The following is a 19,996-nucleotide window of genomic DNA, read 5'->3' as shown; positions in this document are numbered from 1 at the left end:
TCAGTGGCTGTTTTTGTTTCACTTATTTATTTATTTTCTCTTTTCCTCCTCCCTCTGTCTATGAGCTGCTTGACGCCAGACACTATTTATATTTATTTATCTTTGTATTCCTACAGTCTGGCACTCAATAGCTACACAGTATGTTTGTTGAATGAATTATTTACCAAGGTGAATAACATGGAGTGGGTCTGAGGATGGCAGCATTTTGTAGGTCAATGTTTTCCCATCTCTGCTCTTAAGAGTACAACACTGAGCTTTGTGGAGGTGCTGCAGAACGTGCCGTAGTGATGAGGGTGTAGCTGAAGTTTAATTCTGCCCCCTATCTTGCTTGATCAGGGCAGACATACTTGTTCCTCATTAATATGTACAACTGTTTTTAGAGGAAAAAGTTTTTCAGCTAAAAAAAAAAAAAGTTGAAATGAGATATGTAGCTAAACAGAACCTAGGCTTTAAAAGGAGTTTCAAAAATCCAGCTTTAAATACTTCTTTTACAATCGTAAAACCTTAAGCCAGCTAACATCTCTATATCAGAATTTCCTTGTTATCATAGGACTGATAGCATTTCAGGTTGGTTACAGATGGGAGGAAGATATCACATACACACCTGCCATTTCCCAGTGTATTTAGCCAAGGATATAGAAGCTGAATCCAGGTGACCACGGGTATCAGAAGCAGGTGCATGCAGCAATCTTGGCTTGATTTTTCTTTTCCTCTGGTTCCTCTGGGCCACACAATTGCCAGGGACACTACTGCCAGCATTGAAAGGCACAATTTTTAAAACTCAAACTTGTTACTCTGGAAGCATTTATATTTCACGGCCTAGGCACTTCCATGCAAGGAAGTGTTTGCACATATAGGGCTGTCCCACTTGTAGAACCAAATTGGCACAAAGAAAACCTGCAGGCAGGATGGGGAAGAGCACACAAAGTCAGAGCCATGGGTCCCTGAAAAGTGTCTCTGCTTCCAGCTCCCAGTGTTCCCGTGTTTCTGCAGGTTTGTTTTGAAGATTAAAGCAGGGTAACACTAAAATATTTAATAATGTGTAAATGGTTGGGCTTGGGCACCAATAGATCAGAACAGATGCTGGTCATAAACTACCAGCAAGCCCTGCCAGTGCCTGCCAGCCAAATGCCAGCCTTAAAATAAAGTAACATTAAAATGTCCTCACAGTATCTGATACATAAATGGTGCTTGATTAATGTTGATCCCCTACCCTGTTTCCTTCTTATTCTTCTTGAATTAAATCCAGTAAAACAAAAAAATGGCAAATTCAAGAACATACATCTTCAAGTAACCTAAGAAGTCAATCTTATTATTTTATCAGTATAATATATTTATGAGGGGGTATTTTCTAATGCCAGAATTCATTTTTTGGTCTACAGTAAAATGGATATACTTTAAAAAATTAATTATAAACTATTTACTGAATTAGAACCTAGCTGTTAACTAGTAATAGATGTTAGTTACACCCAATGAGCCTATTCTCTCTCTCTTCTAAGTTTACCATTTTCCCTGCAAGAAAGGGTTAATTATATCAGGTGCTTTGAAGCCCTGTTTCTCTGGAATTGATAGTGGAAAGGGAGACCAGTCTATCACAACCACTTGAGTCTTTATCTCCACTTCCCCAAGACATTCCAGAGATTTAGATATCCTCCTTCCTGTTTAGAATCTTTGCCAGAATGAGCATTGGAAGTAGGTGTAGGGTTTCTCAGGTAAGTTAGCTTTTTAAAAAATGTTGAACTAGCCTTTGGAGAGTTTTACTGGTTGGGAAAACAGAGTTTAGAAGGAAGGACATCTTTGTAGCCAAAGTAAAACAGGACTGTATCTACGTGAGTGTCAAAGAAGACAAGGCAGGGGGAAGGATCAGTAGTAGGGAAGGGATGGAAGGACAAGTAATTGGCCGGCTTTACCATTTAGTGAGTTCTTTCTGGCCTTATCATCAGGTGATGCTTTTGCCATGCATTGGAAATCTGTAATAGCTCTTCTCTTTGTGTGGCTTTTAGAAAGCTTAAAGGCAAACGAAGGGCTTATGTCCAGCACGTATATAGGCATACTTTGCTTGTGTTCACCTTTCTCGCTATTTATTTATTTATTTATTTATTCATTTTGAGACAGCGTCTAGCTCTGTCGCCCAGGCTGGAGTGCAATGGCGCAATCTCAGCTCATTGTAACCTCTGCCTCCCCAGTTCAAGCAATTCTCCTGTCTCAGTCTTTTGAGTAGCTGGGACTACAGGTGCACACCGCCATGCCGGCTAATTTTTTTTTTTGTATTTTAGTAGAGATGGGATTTCACCTTGTTGCCCATGCTGGTCTCGAATTCCTGAATTTAGGCAATCCATCCATCTTGGCTTCCCAAAGTGCTAGGATTACAGGCATGAGCCACTGTGCCTGGCCTCTTTATTTGTTTTTTAATTTTCAATTTTTATTTTTTCCTTGCCTCTACGTTCTTATTATTTTTATCTCTTCTTGTTTGTAAGTCTTCTTAAATCCCTTTTAAAATATGAAAGAAAATAAATAAATAAGTAAATAACTCTATAAACATAACTAAGAGTGAGTAGATCCTTCAAAATGATCATTTAAAACATTACAAATACAAACAACAATACTAGCATACGTACGATGATAGGATTTTTATGTAGTCAATATAAAGCTATATATTTCAAAATGTACTTACAAAATTCTTTGCTATAATACAACCCAGGAAGTAAGAGAGAATGTTCAAAATTGTTTCATATGAGCTTATACAAGTTTAAGTATTTATATAACAGCATTAGAAAAGTTGTCAACTATTTTATGCTATTATACTGTTTTATGCTCTTAAAGATACTAAAATAATAGCAAATATTCGAAGAGTTGTTATGTGCCAGGTACTATCTGTATTAATTCATATAACCCTCACCACAACACTATAAGACACAGGAATGATCATTCTCATTTTATTAATTAGAAAAAATAATTAATTTAAAGTTGAGCTTCCATAACTTGCTTAAAAATGCACAGCTTGAAAATGGTGAAGCTGAGATCTGAACTTGGGTGGTCTCAATGAAATTCTAAGCTTTTAAATTATATTGTTTTTCTAAAAATAATATAAAAAAGCATCTTAATATTAAATTAACCAGAGTTAAATGACCTTACACTTTATGAGGACTTTTCAGATCTTTTCAACAGATCTTTTTCTAGGTAACAGAGAAGAAAACATTAATCTTTAATATAGTTTTTACTTTAAAAAAGTAGTATCTGTGACTTCTTTGAAAGCATGTGTCAAGTTCAGTGGTGGTGTTTCAAAAACTTTCACAGAGCAAAGTAATCTCAAATGGTATTTACCATATTCTTGACTGTACCAAATTGTAGAATTTTAAGTAAGAATTTTTATATTCACATATAAAAGATTACAGCTCTGAATAGTAAGGATTGCAGCCTTGGCCAGGTGCCGTGGCTCACAACTGTAATCCCAGCACTTTGGGAGGCCAAGGTAGATGGATCACTTGAGGCCAGGAGTTCGAGACCAATCTGGCCAACATGGTGAAACCCTATCTTTACTAAAAATACAAAAATTAGCAGGGCATGGTGGTGCAGGGCATGGTGGTGTGTGCCTGTAATCCCAGCTACTCGGGAGGCTGAGGCATGAGAATCACTTGAACCCGGGAGGTGCAGGTTGTAGTGAGCTGAGATCATGCCATTGCATTCCAGCCTGGGTGATAGAGTGAGATCCTGTCTAAAAAAAAAAAAAAAAAAAATTGCAACTTCATGGAATGCTTACTAAGCATCAAGAAAAAAAACTCCACTTTTCAATGTATGTGTTTTGTTAAGGGGCAAAAAATAGTAAAAATGTTTCATTTTTTAGTATGGACACAGATTAAGTTAATTGGTATTAATTATCCAATTTTATGAATTAACTATATCTTTTATCTTTCAATTTGGCAGAAGTAAAAAGGGAGAGAAAACAAAATTTTTGTAAGCTAAATACTATGAATACGAGAAGCTTAGTTTTACTTTTTTCATTTAGAAGTGTCTTGCTTAGTGGGAAAAAAAAGAGAAAATTTCTGTTATGAAGGGGATCCAATCATATTTGCCAACATTAGTTTCCAGGCTGTACAGAGAATTATTTGTGATGATTTTCATTTAAATGGATTATATTCCATTAATTGACAGACATTTGTTTTACTAAAGTTTTAATAGTAAAGTTGCTTAGATAATTATTTAATAAAGTGGTAGGCAGGAGTTTGTGTGCCCTAAGACAGAATTAAGAAAATTACAGTTGATTAAAAGATGTATAAAACTGTTAGAAAAAGGAGAGGAGTGTTTCAATGAGGCTACTACAATGTGCACAGAGAGTATTTTCAGAAATTACATATTACTTAGGATTTTAAGCTGATAATAAAGAATATTATGCAAACGATAAAATTTATAGAAAATTTTCAAACTAGCATGTTTAGGCCGGGTGTGATGACCCACACCTGTAGTCCCAGCACTTTGGGAGGCTGAAGTGGGAGGACTGCTCAAGCCCAAGTGTTCCAGACCAGCCTGGGCAGCATAGGGAGACCCTGTCTGTACAAAAAATTAAAAATCAGCTGGGCATGATGGTGCACACCTGTAGTCCTAGCTACTCAGGCAGCTAAGGCAGGAGGATTGCTTGAGCCCAGGAATTCCAGGAGGCCTTGAGCTATGATCATGCTACTGTATTCTAGCCTGAGTGACAAAGTGAGACCCCGTGTCTAAAAAAAACAACAACAAAAAATCATTCCAAAACCGAACCAGCATGTTTAATATCGATGATTCTCACCTTGTGGAGATGAGAATTTAAAATACAGTTATAAGCTGCGTGTGGTGGCTCACACTTGTAATTCCAGTGATTTGGAGACCAAGGCAGGAGGATCACTTGAGCCCAGGAGTTTGAGACCAGCCTGGACAAAATAGACTCTTGTCTCTACAGAAAAAAAAAAAAAAATTGGTGGGTGTGGTGGTGGTGCATCCCTGTAGTCCCAGCTACTTGGAGGCTAAGGTGGGGGGACTGCTTGAGCCTGGGAGTTGGAGGCTGTAGTGAGCCATGATAGCCCCATTGCACTCTAGCCTGAGAGACTGAGGGAGACTCCATCTCCAAAAAATAAAATTAAATAAAATAAAGGGTTATATTTCATGAGAAAATGTGTTGGCCTGTAATCATACTAAAAATTTGTGTATGAAGATAGAAAATACAAAAGAAAATTAGGAATAATGATAATGTACTAATAACACTCACCAATAAGAAATACAGCATAAAATTTGGCATATTAAAAAATATTCTTAATTTAGCCAGGTACAATGGCTCATGCCTATAATCCCAGCATTTTGGGAGGCTGATGCGGGTGGATCACTTGGGGCCTGGAGTTTGAGACCACTCTGAACAACATACTAAAACCTTGTCTCTACTAAAAACACAAAAATTAGCTGGGTGTTGTGTGCACACCTATAATCCCACTAGTCATGAGGCTGAGGCATGAAAATCACTTGAACCCGAGAGGCAGAGGTTGCAGTGAGCCAAGATTGTGCCATTGCACGCCAGCCTGGAAGACACAGTGAGACTGTGTCTCAATAAATATAAATAAATAAATAAATACAAATAAAATTTAAAAATTCTTAAACTCTGGAAGTCATTCCAATTTTAAGCAAATATTCCTCTTTGAAAAGTATAATCTTAAGGAAGAATTTTTTAAACACCTCTGGGGCTATCAACTACTTCTGGTAACTTTTAGTGAAGGCTTAGCTTGTTTGCCTTAAAACATTTTGTGTTTTTGGCGGTTTCTGCTCTATTGTGTTTTTATTTAACTACATCTATTAAACTGTATGTTAATTCATCAAAGATTGTTTACTTCCATTTGCCTGACTGAAAAAGTCTGTGATATGGTTTGGCTGTGTGTCCCCACCCAAATCTCATCTTGAATCGTACTCCCATAATTCCCACGTGTTGTGGGCGGGACCCGGTGGGAGATAATTTGAATCATGGGGATGGGAGTGGTTTCCCCCATACTGTTCCTGTGGTAGTGAATAAGTCTCATGAGATCTGATGGTTTTATTAGGTGTTTCTGCTTTTGAATCTTCCTCATTTTTTCTTGCCACCACCATGTAAGAAATACCTTTCACCTCCTGCCATGATTCTGAGGCCTCCCCTGCCATGTGGAACTGTAAGTCCAATTCAACCTCCTTTCCTTCCCAGTCTCGGTTATTTCTTTATCACCAGTGAAAATGGACTAATGCAGTCTGATTTATTTCATGTCATCTCTTGGTGAAGTATAGTTATGGGATATTAGGTCATACGAAAATAATCAAAATCATTATTTGTTTCTGTCAAGGCACCTTTCCATGTAGGGAAACTAACTGAACAAGTCACATAAAAATGGCTGGGTGTGGTGGCTAACGCCTGTAATCCCAGCACTTTAGGAGGCCAAAGAGGGTGGATCACCTGAGGTCAGGAGTTTCAGACTAGCCTGGACAACATGGTGAAACCCTGTTTCTACTGAAAATACAAAAATTAGCCAGGCATGGTGGCACATGCCTGTAATCCCAGCTACTCAGGAAGCTGAGGCAGCAGAATCACTTGAACCTGGGAGGTGGAGGTTGTAGTGAGCTAGGGTCGCACCACTGCACTTCAGCCTGGGTGACAGAGCAAGACACTTGTCTCAAAAAGAAAAAAAAAAGTGTAAGATAAAACATCAATAGAAGAGTGGTGGGAAGTGATGACAGGTGGGGAGAAAAAAGAAAACTGGTGAAAGTGAATATAAATAGAGAATAGACTAAGTCAATCAGTACAAATAAAGGGGCAATATAATTTCAATATGATCTATGACGTAAGAACACAAATGAGGTAATACATATACAAATCCTTTGAACAAAGTAAAGCACCATTGCTACTATTCAATATATTTCTTCATGTCTTATAATGTTTATTGACAGTATAATTCACACTTTTTTCCAACATAAAAATTATTGACCACCAGAGCTCAAACATAAATGTTTATAGGGGCCAGGAAGAAAAATAATGGGTGAAGGGCAGCTGGGTGAAAGATATAGTCCTCTTGATCTATCTTCTATTTTCCACTTTATAGAAATACGGGTGATGACACATTTCAATTTCCTTTAATGCCACTATTAAAATAGAACATAAAACATTACACAAATGGAGTGATTCATGGCACAAGATACTTTGCCTTGGTTTTGAGGAGTAATAAGAAATGACAGAGAATACAGGGAGTAAGAAAGGGTGATAGTTTGGATGTTTGTCCCCTCCAAATCTCATGTTAAAATGTAGTCCCCAGTATTAGAGGTGGAGTCTGGTGGGAGGTGTTTGGGTCATGGGGGAGGATCCCTCATATATGGCTTGGGGTCCTCCCCACAGTAGTGTGTTCATGCAAGATTTGGTTGTTGAAAATAGTCAGGGACCTCCCCCATCTCTCTCTTGCTCCCTCTCTCTCCTGCTCCCTCTCTCTCCATGTGACAAGTCTGCTTCCCCCCTTTGCCTTCACCATAATTGTAAGCTTCCTGAGGCCCTCAGCAGAAGCAGATGCCAGCATCAAGCTTCCTGTACAATCTGCAGAAACATGAGTCAAATAAACCTCTTTTCTTTATGAATTACCCAGTCTTGGGTATTCCTTTATAGGAATGCAAAACAGACTAACACAGAGGGCATGTTTTGTTTAAAAGGTAAAGCCTCTCCTCCTGGATGTTGCTATGACCTAATATATGCCAAATGCTGCCAGATCTTTCTATTTTTTCTTCAGAAGTTGGAAATCCATACTTTTTTTTTTGAGATGGAGTCTCACTCTGTCACCCAGGCTGGAGTGCAGTGGCATGATATGGGCTCACTGCAACCTCCGCCTTCCAGGTTCAAGTGATTCTCCTGCCTCAGCCTCCCAAGTAGCCAGGATTACAGGTGCCCGCCACCACGCCCGGCTAATTTTTTGTATTTTTAGTAGAGACAGGGTTTCACCATGTTAGCCAGGATCCACCCGCCTTGGCCTCCCAAAGTGCTGGGATTACAGGGCTGAGCCATGGTGCCCGGTCTGGAAATCCAAAATTTTATGGAAATCTCCTAATTTTTAAGAGTTGACAGACGATAGATTAAAAAATGAAACAAAACCAAAGACAGCGTGACCCACTATCTATGGTGCAAACAAACTACATTTGTGGGGTAGATTTTATACAGGTCACAGCAGTTTGAGACCTCTATTTTATGCCTTGCTAAGAGCTGGGCATATAAAGTTTAGAGAGATTCTAAGGAGCTTACAGTCATGTGGGGAAGAGGACAAGTAAACCAACAAATACAGTGATGTGTAATAAGTTCTATGATAATCAATGTTCATTTTGATGATTCTTCAACACTGAAAAATTGCACATCATCAAAGAAAGATAAAATGATATTTAGTATAATTTTCTTAAATAGCGAAATATTTTGTTAGTACAAAATATGTACTAACATATTTTGGAAAATTTTTTTAAAAGCAGGAATGTTGCTGGGCACAGTGACTCATGCCTGTAATCCTAGTATTTTGGGAGGCCAACGTGGGCGGATCACGAGGTCAGGAGATCAAGACCATCCTGGCCAACATGGTGAAACCTCGTCTCTACTAAATATACAAAAATTAGCCGGGTGTGGTGGTGAGCTCCTGTAATCCCAGCTACTTTGGAGACTGAGGCAGGAGAATTGCTTGAACCGGAAAGGTGGAGGTTGCCGTGAGCGCCTGGGGACAGAGAGAGACTCCGACTCAAAAAAAAAAAAAAAAAAAAAAAGAAATGTGAAACAGGAATGTAAACAAAAAGAAACAGCATTTAAAGTGCCAGCAAAAAATCCAAACATCTCCTTTTTTGGACATTTCTATTAGTTTACTCTTCAAGATAATATTAATAAAAATTTTTCTAGTGATCTGGCAAGGAAAAATTGGTTGAAAAGGCTCTTTGGTCGTTGGAGGTAGGGTTCCAGGCTTTGACAACTTAGTGAGTCATAAGTGAGCTACGATGGAAATATGGTACTTTTTACCATAATGTATAATTTGTCGAAGATGTTTTCCCCTTGAATAAAACCAAAATACCAGGGTGCAAAACATAACCCTTGAAAACTTAAATGTAAATCCTGTTGATTCTAATTTCTGAGGTTCCCTGGACACATCTTTATCTTATCTAAGTTGTTGGGACAGGAAAGGTATAAAGGAGAAGAGTGTTCTAGGGAAAATGTAATTGACAGCCAACATTTCAGCTTTTCTGAATTCAATAATTCACATGCCTTAATTTCCTGCTTTCCTTGAGATATTTACCACCTATCCAATGCACACATACACACACACACACACAAACACACACTCAGGATGATTAGTAGTACTACAAACTCCTTTGACAATCTGTCTACATTTTTGTTTCTTTTTACTTAAAGCACACACAGAAATGTTGTTATTCTGGAAAATACTCAAATTTTCATTGTAATTACTAATTTATGCAGGTACTAAAATTTGTTTACATATACCCTACAAAAATATTTCAATTAACTGACAAAACAAATTTATTATTAATGTAAATTTGTGTGTGTGTTTACATGTGGTGAGTACATTTGTATAAGATTTCTAGGTTATTCAACTTGCAATATCTATATCAGCCAAAGCAGTGCTGCAGAATATGGACAATACACTGAACTAAATATTACAATGGTATTCATCATCATAGGAATCTAACTCTCATCTGTTCCAGAAATACTTTCCATCAGCCATCTACAGCTAGACACTGAAAAGGTCACTGTTCTTCAAAAAGCTTCCGAGAATAAGTGAAATGTTTCAAAATTACCTCAGTATGATTGGTGCATACCATTCTGAATAGTATAATACTTCCTATGCCATACAAAGTTGGGAGCCATTTCTAGATACACAAATGTGAGCAGGCAGCCTAGGCACATGGTGAAACCCTGTCTCTGCCAAAAATACAAAAACTAACCCGGCCTGGTGCACATGCCTGTGGTCCCAGCTTCTTTGTGGAGGCTAGGGTGGGAGGATCATTTGAGCCCAGGGAGGTGGAGGTTATGGTGACCTGAGATGGCACCACTGCACTCCAGCCTGGGTGACACAGCAAGACCCCATCTCAAAAAAAAAAAAAAAGAATATGAGTAGGGAGGGTGGTGCTTCCCAAGAGGAAGTTCTAAGTTCTAGAAAGGAGTTTGAGGCGTCTTTTTTCTTTTTAATTAAAATTTAAAATTTAAGGCATCTTTTAAAAATAGGAACTTTTAAAAGACCATTATCTCCCCAAGAGTCATGAGCTATTTTGGTAGACCAGAGACTTTACAAAATTGTATTAGACTGCTGAGAGCTTCTCATACCTGCCTCCCAAGGTTTGAGTATTGTGGGTAATTGGTATAAAATGGATGGCACAGTGTTATAGCTGGGTTTGTGGCCGGTTGGATGAAAGTGAGAGGACCGAAGAAGTTGGAAGCTCAAAGTTTACTACATGCCACAAAAACAGACTGAGATATTATTATGTGTGAAATTATGTCCTCTTTAGTAAATTAAGGCCAAAGGAAATTTGTTGATAGGATGGGTAATAAAATTGAAATAAAACCCGAATGAATCCACCCAAACCTAATATAATGGGGCAGTGGAACAGTGGCACACAGGAAAAAAAAACTGGATGGAATTTCCAAAAAAAAAAACAACAAAAAAGTAGATGAGCAGGTAAAAAAAAAAACCAGATATATATTACCTATTATGTTCTGTGTAGGATATACTTAAGTGAAAACTAATTTTCCTGCAGGTTTAAAAATAAAATTGATAACTTGTCAAAAATTTATTCTATAACTTCACCAAAGTTGGAAAATTATTCATCGTTTTCATTATTTTTCTGAGTAAAAGTGTATTTTCAGGGAAAAAGGAACAAGTATAAAATGTATTTGAGAGAAAATTTTGTGAATAGTCTGTGAAGAAATAGTATATAGTTAAAATTTCAGAATGCCATGCATATTAAGCATAGTCTATAAATCCTTATGTCCTAATTAGTTTTGTGTATTAACTTATAAATAGTTTTGTATATTCTTGTTTCCTTTCTGTGCGTATTTCTCCTTTGTTTCCACAGATGATTTATTTCTCTGGGGAGGGAGTATGTTTACCATTTTCCAGCAGCACCTAGAGCACTGAATTGAGGAAAGCAGGTTTCTATGACTGCTGAATAATTGCCTTTATTATCCTTACATTTTGAAAAATATGTCAGCCTACAATTTTAGTAAAACCGCAAAATTAAAAATGAATATAGAAAATCATGTGCAAGTTTCCCCTGACATTAAATTACCCTGTTGTGCCAAATGTAGCACAAATGGCCTTCTAACAGGGGTCCTATGCAAACAGTGGGTGATCACAGAACACATCAGCAGCAACACCAAGTCACACTGGTGATGTCAAGGACAATGTATTCTGAATTCCATTTTGTATTTCTTATGTGATATTGTGCCAGAACACAAATATATAGACACAGATATATACATATACATGTGCATATATATTTTTTACAGAATTTAAATAATTCATTGAAATAAATTATTTAAATGATTTAAAAATTCCTTTGTCAAACAGATTAATGGAACCTTGTTATTCAAAAGATAAATCATTTTATATGAAGTGGCAAAGACTTCAAGGGCTAATAAAGGTTTTATGAGAGATAAACTTTTAATGAATTAATACTTTCTCATGGGCTTATTTTCTATATACATAAACATGTACACATATGCTTATGATGATGTTTATATCAACATTTCCTGGCTGATTTTTAAGGAAACAGTATTTACAATATTTAAAATAAAGTATTTGTACAGATTTTATTTTTAGCAGCTGAAGTATAATTCACCAAAGCAAAGGAGAAAGTTTAAATAATGGTGCTGTACATGTTATTATTTGTGTAACGAGATAAAATAGACCTTTTTTTTATTTGCAATTTATATGAATCTAGTAATCATTAGTCCTGAACAATTTTACTCAGGTCATTCTCTGACTTAAAATTTATTCTGCACTCAAGTCTTTTTGCTACATAGGTCTTAATCAGAAGATGTTTTGCTCTAGAAAATGATGGTGAACTAGTATTTATACAACAAGACCTTACGACCCTGGGAAAAATTTTAAGGATTTTTATAAGGCTCAGTACACATTCTTCAGCTAAATTTTGGCATAGTTTCAATTTTAGACTCCACTGAAATTCAGTTGGTTTATTTTATAATTAAAAACAAGAAAATCATAGTAACAAAAATATATAATGTATAGCACTCTTGTTTATAATAGAAACATCCATAAAGAAAGAAACATGCTCTAACTTTTCTCATTACCCCAAAGGGAATTGCATCTTTAATCACACAAAGCACAACTGCTTTCTAATTTTGTTTAAAGTGTTTCAGTACTTACAAAAACCAGATCAGGTTATTGTAAATCTAGAGCAAATTAGAATCATTGGCCTCTGCTCAGCTCTATGCAAGGGTTCTATGTAAATCATAAATTTAATGGCATATTAAGACACACATCTGTTTCAGTTTTGTAGAAGTTAATAATCTAACTACAGAGTATTTAAACACTTCTCTCACTAACTGAAAAATTCAGGCAAAGACAGACTTCCCTCAGTATATAAGGTATAATATTTTACTTCCAAATTTTGATAAGCTGTGAATATTCCTAAGGAAAGATAGTTTTCTAAATATTCAATCGAGTATCTATTTTTGACCTTAAATAATTTCCTCCTGTACAGAAATATTCAATATAAGCAAATAGGGCAGCATTATCATCTCAAATCTACACCTGCATAAAATATTTTGATTTATACATATATCAAGTTTAAAATCATTTTGCAACAGGGCATTGGAGAGAAAGTAAATATTGAATAATTATATGAAAATGTCAAAATTCGTTCTTTTAAATATTTTTCAGGTTCTTTATTTGATTACCCACAAATTTATTTTTAAATGATAAATGATAGTCTTCTTGGGATTCAGATTATTTGAAAATAATTCACATTCTTGGGTTCCTCAAACATTTACATTTCATAGCCAGCATTTTTACTCTGCTTTTCTCTAATTTTAACAAACTATAAAAATTGTTTTTATGTTATAACTATTACCTCTTTCTTTGACACGTCTCCTTATATATAGCAGTAACCCATGAATTACTGTGTTTCAATTGTCATTAGATAATAAATAAGAAATTAGCTTTTCTTGCTGTGTATTCTACATTGTTTGAACAATTAAAAACATATAGTTTGAATTTGAGCTATTAATTAGGGTAGTAAGGAGATAATACTAATTAAGTTGGCGTCATTATCAGGACAACTAAAGTTGCCGCTGTAATGAAGGGGGCACTCTTAATGCACTAATAATCCTTGTTAGTTATATTGTAGATAGGTGATTTCGGTAACCAGGACAATTGACTAAGAGTGTGGATGGTCAGTGAAACACACTTCCATCACTAAAATAAAACCACTCAAAGAATACATTACCCAGGTGATGGTTTAGCAACATCTTTTTAATGTATAATGACTGGATAGGTTATTTATGTGTTTGTATTTCTAACCTAAAACAAATTTTTTCCCCAAATTTTTCATTAAATATTACCTAACAAAACCTTATCATTACTGAATCCTTTCAGTACTCCTTTGAGATATGAATGACATTTTAATATGATTCTAAATTTGGATGCTAATTTGAAAGAAAACTGATTCTTTTGTATCACAAAAGCATATGCCTATTACATCATTGTTTGGTCTAGGATCTCAGTGATTGATTTCATACTGACCTTAAGAATGCATTGTAAAGAGTTTCAATAAGTTGAAACCTGAATGATACTATTCTATTCTTTTATTAAGAAGCTATGCTGATGGGAATTAGGTTTATAACACATTATTTTACTTTGCAAACTGCTATTCTACTTTCCAGATGCTCAGACATATTTATTTTTACTAAAATGTACATGACAAATAAAGGTCTTTAAAAAATAAAGCAGCAAAGTGGAGTAAAAGATCATAGTTATATTGATTAGAGAACAAAATCATGAAAAATATTAGTAAGAGTTAATATATAGATCAGAAGGATCAAGCAAAGTCAAAGTCAAACATCTCATGTTACACAATTTTATGCTATAAAAGATTTTCAGAAATGAAACAGGCCCAGGAGCGGTGGTCCACGGCTGTAATCTCAGCACTTTGGGAGGGCTGCTTGAACTGAGGTGTTCAAGACCAGCCTGGGCAACATAGGGAGACTCCGTCTCTAGAAAAAATAAAAAAAATTAGCCAGGTATGGTGACACTCATTTGTGGTCACAGCTACTTGGGAGATTGAGGTGGGAAGATTGCTGGAGCCCAGGAGGTCAATGCTGCAGTGAGCCATGACTGTGCTACTGCACTCCAGCCCCGGCTGGAGTGAGACACTGTCTCAATAAATAAATAAATAAATAAATAAATAAATAAATAAATAAATAAGTTTTTTTGTGTCTAAAAAATACTAAGGAATCACAGAGTATAATTATTTTATGCTGTATGATTATGGAAACTTTAATGTATGAAAACATTGTAAGTGTTATACACACTTGAAACAATATGAAAACATTATAAGTGTTCTATAATTGTAGATTTGATTGACTTTCTAAAATGCAGAGAGGGTGTATGTGAGTTTGTTTCCTGACTCTTAAAAGCCTTTGCAAGTTTTGCCATACTACCGTGAACTATGACATGAATAATCAAAGTCATATTCTCAGAGGCACTAAAAATTCAATTTGGACTATTCTGTGAAATTGCTACTTGGTTATCTTTAAGGATTTAGATTTGATAGAGTTGCTTCTACTGTTAACCATCTCTTTGCTTTTGTTCTGTACCTAAGCAATACATGATACGGGCGCGGTGGCTCAAGCCTGTAATCCCAGCACTTTGGGAGGCCGAGACGGGCGGATCACGAGGTCAGGAGATCGAGACCATCCTGGCTAACACGGTGAAACCCCATCTCTACTAAAAAAAATACAAAAAACTAGCCGGGCGAAGTGGCAGGCGCCTGTGGTCCCAGCTACTCGGGAGGCTGAGGCAGGAGAATGCCGTAAACCCGGGAGGCGGAGCTTGCAGTGAGCTGAGATCCGGCCACTGCACTCCAGCCTGGGCGACAGAGCCAGACTCAGTCTCAAAAAAAAAAAAAAAAAAAAAAAAAAAAGAATTGCCCATTCAAAGAGTTATAATTTTAGATTGCCCTTAGTTTACCTTCAACAATTTTAAAGAAAGTTTAAATAAATTTAATCTTCATCGTTGACAGTGGTGGAGGTTTGTAGGCACTAAAAGGGATCAGGAGGGGTTTTGTTTTGTTTTGTTTTGTTTTGTTTTTATGAGATGGAGTCTTGCTCTGTGGCCTAGTGCCCAGGCTGGAATGCAGTGGCACTATCTCAGCTCACTGCAACCTCTGCTCCACAGGTTCAAGCAATTCTCCTGCCTCAGCCTCCTGAGTAGATGGGATTACAGGCGCCTGCCACTGTGCCGGGGTAATTTTTGTATTTTTAGTAAAGAAGGGGTTTCACCATCTTGGCCAGGATGGTCTTGAACTCCTGACCTTGTGATCCACCTGCCTCAGCCTCCCAAAGTGCTGGGATTACAGGTGTGAGCCACCGCGCAAGGCAGGAGGTGTTTTTTTAAACTGTGTACTGTTAATGAGAAAACACGATTATGAATATTTATGATGAACAAAATTATTATAATTTATAGACAGCTTTGTATAAAATGAGTGTTCTTTTGCTTACACTTTGTGGTCTGACAGAAGCATTGATAAAAGATCTGTAAGACCCAACTATAGAAAATTCTCAAGGTGCAGAGATTAATGAGAGTTATAGGAACAATCTATGAGAAAGAAAAACTTTGAGTTGTTTAAGACTCAGTGGAACCATAATTATAAGAAATATCTTTCTAAATTTGCTTACTTTTGAGGATCATAATGGTAATGACATAAAAATTTCCTAAATCTTTATATACAATTATGCATATGTTAACACTTGCAGTGCACAGAAAAAGTCATGTTACCAGTTGAACTAGTGGATGCTTTTTTAAAAAAAGTATTAATTACCAAATGATAGGTATTAATAATATATGTGATTATATACTTCTAAATTATACCATTAAACACAATATGCCTTAATTATATTTATATTATACTTTAAACTGTCATTACTTTTGGAGACTGCATCTCTACATTGTGGATAGGGTTTGGCCTTCCTGGACAAAATTTGCTAAGCCTATAGAGCAGGGAGAATAGCTGAAACCTCACTGGCTTTGCCAAATGCTTTCATATATTTTTGCTCTTATGGAAAATGAGTTTTGATGTCTTTTCAGACTACATGCATGGCAAGGCAAAAATTGAAAACAAAGCTAGCAACTTTCAACAAGTTCTAGTTAAGTTTGGCATTCATATATTGCTCTGATCTGCTCTAGAGCTTTAACAGAGTTTATTTTCTAGAATAGGAAAAACTAGTTTCAGCACCAAGCATCATTGACAAGTAATGATAAAGAAAATGGAACTGAGTTAGGTTTAGGATATAATCTAGCTAATTTTATTTCTATTTCTGAATTAGAAATGAGAGTCATTCCACGTGTTTTTTTGTTTATTTTGAGAACTTTCACAAACTCTAATCACAGGCAAAAATACACTCCCCATAATAGATACAACTTTCCCTCCTTAATAGTTTTCTATAACTGTGTTGTTCAAACTTAATGGCAGTTTTTGGCCTACTCTCAAGCCTCAATATCTCTTCCCTTCAACCCTGACCCTTTTAGAAGTATCTTAGTTATAGCCATTTGCCAGAGTAGGGCAGTGAAAGTGATACTGTGTTCTATTGGCTTACACTAATCACAATATTCTGCACCTGTGTCCATTTTCATACTATTTCAGATTCTTTGTTACTCAAACTACTGTTATTCTTACGTATATTTTAACAAGTGCCTGATCACTTCCCTCTAAACAAAGATACTTAGATGATAAATCTTGGTTTAAAAATTAGCATAATTTCTGTACCAGAAACACATGAACCCATTGAATAAAATAATCTTCAGTTTCTTAAGGTTGCTTAAATTAAAAACATGAGTTTCTACAGTTGGAAAAAACATGTATGGTTAAAATGTTTGAAGCCCATCAATCTCTCTAACCACATAAGCTAATGAGTTCCTTCTGTTTTCTTTGAATGAAATCACCATGAGTGGTTATATGTTGATTTAACATAAAACAAATGGAAATGGGTGTTTCCTTTGTCCTTTGTAGAATTTATTTTAAAAAACAATTAGCAACTATTATGAATAAGTCAATGATTTCGTCATTACTTAAAGAATATAGATTGAGTAATTAAATTGATTGGATTGCAGGGAATGCATAACATACTCCAACTCTCCTTAACTTGCACACGTCTGTAGATATTATTAAGCTTCTCATTTTGTTTTTTTTCTACCATAACACCTGTATTGTTATAAATTATGTTATGAATTGTCAGACAGTGCCAGGAAGATTACGTTTTTTGAATGTAGATATACTCTATGGTGTGCGTCTTTTACGTGTTCCTTTGTAATGGCAGGTTTGTCGCTAACACCTTAATTTTGAATCTAGCAATATAATTAAACACTATTTCAATTCTTCTTTGTGGACATACAAAGAAGGTTGAAGGATTATTTAAATATTTAAAACATTGTCTTACACAAAGAGTATTTTTATATGTCATTTTAAAACATAGCAAGTCTATTATATTTTTAGGAAAAAAGTGTGGAACACTTTGAACTCTATAGAATACACATCCTATTGAAATAAGATTTGAAACTTGTATGGGGCATTTTTCTACTTTGTATAATTTTAATTCACTTTTGATAAATTCGTCCCCCTTCCAAGCATCCTCCTTTTTTGTGTCTCTTTAAGAATATAGTGAAGAGTGATTCACTTACGTCCTGAGCATCGAAGAATATCAAATGTATGATGCAGAGAGATAATGGGGTTTTCCAGAGATTATTTCTGAGAGAGTTAAATAAATAAGTAAATGAGCCAACATATGGCCAGCTTAATTCAGGCAAAAATGTCTATTGATTACTTACTAAGCTCACTAAATAAAAACTTCAGCCTAAGTTTTGCTTCCCAAAAGAAAATAGGATTAGACTAATGTATGCACTCACTGGGGCTTCTTGTGAATGGTGCCCAGATGAGTGAAAACCTTCAAAGATGAACAAATGTAAGGGCCAAAATATCTTGGTAAATGCAAGTTACTATTAGTTTGACATACTCTCTTTTGCAATCCTGAATGAAATAATTTTACATTCCTAGAGAGATCATAAAATTACCTCTGAGGTCTGAGAATTAGGTAATTCTGTCTTCTTTTCAACGACTTGAAGTAGCCTGATTTAATTTTCCTGGGTAGATCTGTTGTATGTATGTATTTTGACATACGTAAAAACTTAGGTATGTCATAAGGTTTCGCACCAGCTTTGCATAAATGTACTTTATCCAGACTAGTTTATATCCTGCATGGTTAATATTTGAATTATGTAAGAAATTCCAGATGGAAGTGTGTATGTAGTTTAAAGCACCAATGCTCTAAGTTGCTCCTTTATCTTTTGAAATAGTGAGAATGTTAAAACATCAGTACATCAGGTAGAAGAAATTAGATTATCAAAGGCTCTTTTTTAATCTGAGAATTACAATGAACCCACCAAAAGAACATGTTCTAGTTATTTGGACACATGTACATTTAACCTATGATTTCCTACAAGTCAAGAACAAACTTGACCAGTAGTTGGATTGGACTTACTTAGTACTACACCTATCTGGCTTTTTGACAAAATACGGATAGGTATTTAGGATCTTCGTGTCTTTTGAACAATCTGCTGTTGACATATTAATAACATTGTTTGGAATGATTCCTGAAGTGTGATGCCTGCAACATTCCTGCAGCACCAAAGAGTACATATTGTTTCTGAAAGCAACGCAGCTCAAGTTTTATACTAGTTTCTAGGTTTTAAATATTGGAGAAGCATTTTTTTTTCTTGAAAACCAAGGTAAATATGCTTCTTTAATTGATAGCTGCATTCATTAGTAGAATCAGTGATTTACAAATACATTTGAAAACATATGTTCCATCTCAGAAATTTTGTAATTAAAAAAAAAGAAATCCATGTTTGAATTTTCTGGCATGCACAGGACACTTAACTGACTTTTAAACGTTTTTCCAGCGTGATTCGCACTGTCCTGCTCTGTTCCTTTCAGTTTAGGTCCATCGTTGGCTCTGCCTGGCTGTTTGCTCACATTGCCAACGGAGAGGGGCAAGGAAGTGTGTTCAGAGGACAAGAGCAAAAGCAGTTTCAATGTAAGGAAATGAGGGAAACAGACCTAACAGCACTGTGACTATACTTGAGAGTAAAGAGCCTTGTAGTCTCCTTTCCTTCCTTTGCTTATCCTGGTGAGTTTAATCAAAAACAAACAAAACGCTCTTGTGAAATATAGTCAATAAAGTCAAAGTTTCGCTGGCTCTACGTAACTACAAAGAAAAAAATCATCGCAATTTAAAAAAATGTAACTTTCATTAACGAGTGCGCCGGAAATCTCAGGTATCAAAGACGCATTAACCCTGGAGCGTCCCCCGCGCGCCGCAGCCGGACGGAGGCAGCCGCGGCGAACAGACGTTCTTTCTCCTCCAAGCAGTTACACAAAAGGAGGGCTGCGGAAACTAAAAGTTTCGGGGCCTTCGGCTGGGTGCGTGGAGAAAAGAGAAAACCTGGAGACGGGGTGGGTGAAAGACACATCCCGGGCGCCTCTCCGAAGTCCAGGCCGGGAGCAAGCTCCAGGGCCTAGAGGGGAGGGGGCCCCGAGCCGCCGGTCACCCCCCTGCGCCCAGCCTCTGAGCGCCGCGCTGCGCGGCGCTCTCCCAAATACTCTTCACCCCGCTCCAGAAATAAAATAAATGTTTTTAAAGTACATGTGTGTGCACAGGATGGAGAGCGCGCGCCGGCGGAGCGCGCGGAGGAGCCAG

General features: G+C 36.4%; 1 protein-coding gene across 29 annotated transcripts in view; it reads left to right on the top strand.

Annotated features, from left to right (window-relative positions):
• LOC105482716 (adhesion G protein-coupled receptor L2) overlaps positions 1-19,996 on the top strand; it is a 684,023-nt gene that overhangs the window by 469,386 nt on the left and 194,641 nt on the right. For 3 of the 29 annotated variants that reach the window (XM_011742983.3, XM_011742974.3, XM_024793073.2), the window contains exon 1: positions 19,615-19,752. The exons of 25 other annotated variants lie outside the window; for them this stretch is intronic. The gene's annotated coding sequence lies outside the window, so the exon portion shown is untranslated. Of the gene's footprint in view, positions 1-19,614; positions 19,753-19,996 lie in introns of those variants that run through there. One more of the 29 variants, XM_071090518.1, reaches the window with a different exon arrangement.

This window comes from Macaca nemestrina, chromosome 1, assembly GCF_043159975.1.
Source record: "Macaca nemestrina isolate mMacNem1 chromosome 1, mMacNem.hap1, whole genome shotgun sequence".
In the NCBI taxonomy this organism is placed as follows: Eukaryota; Metazoa; Chordata; class Mammalia; order Primates; family Cercopithecidae; genus Macaca; species Macaca nemestrina.
The sequence above is the reverse complement of the archived record's forward strand: the minus strand, read 5'-3'. Positions and strand labels throughout refer to the sequence as shown.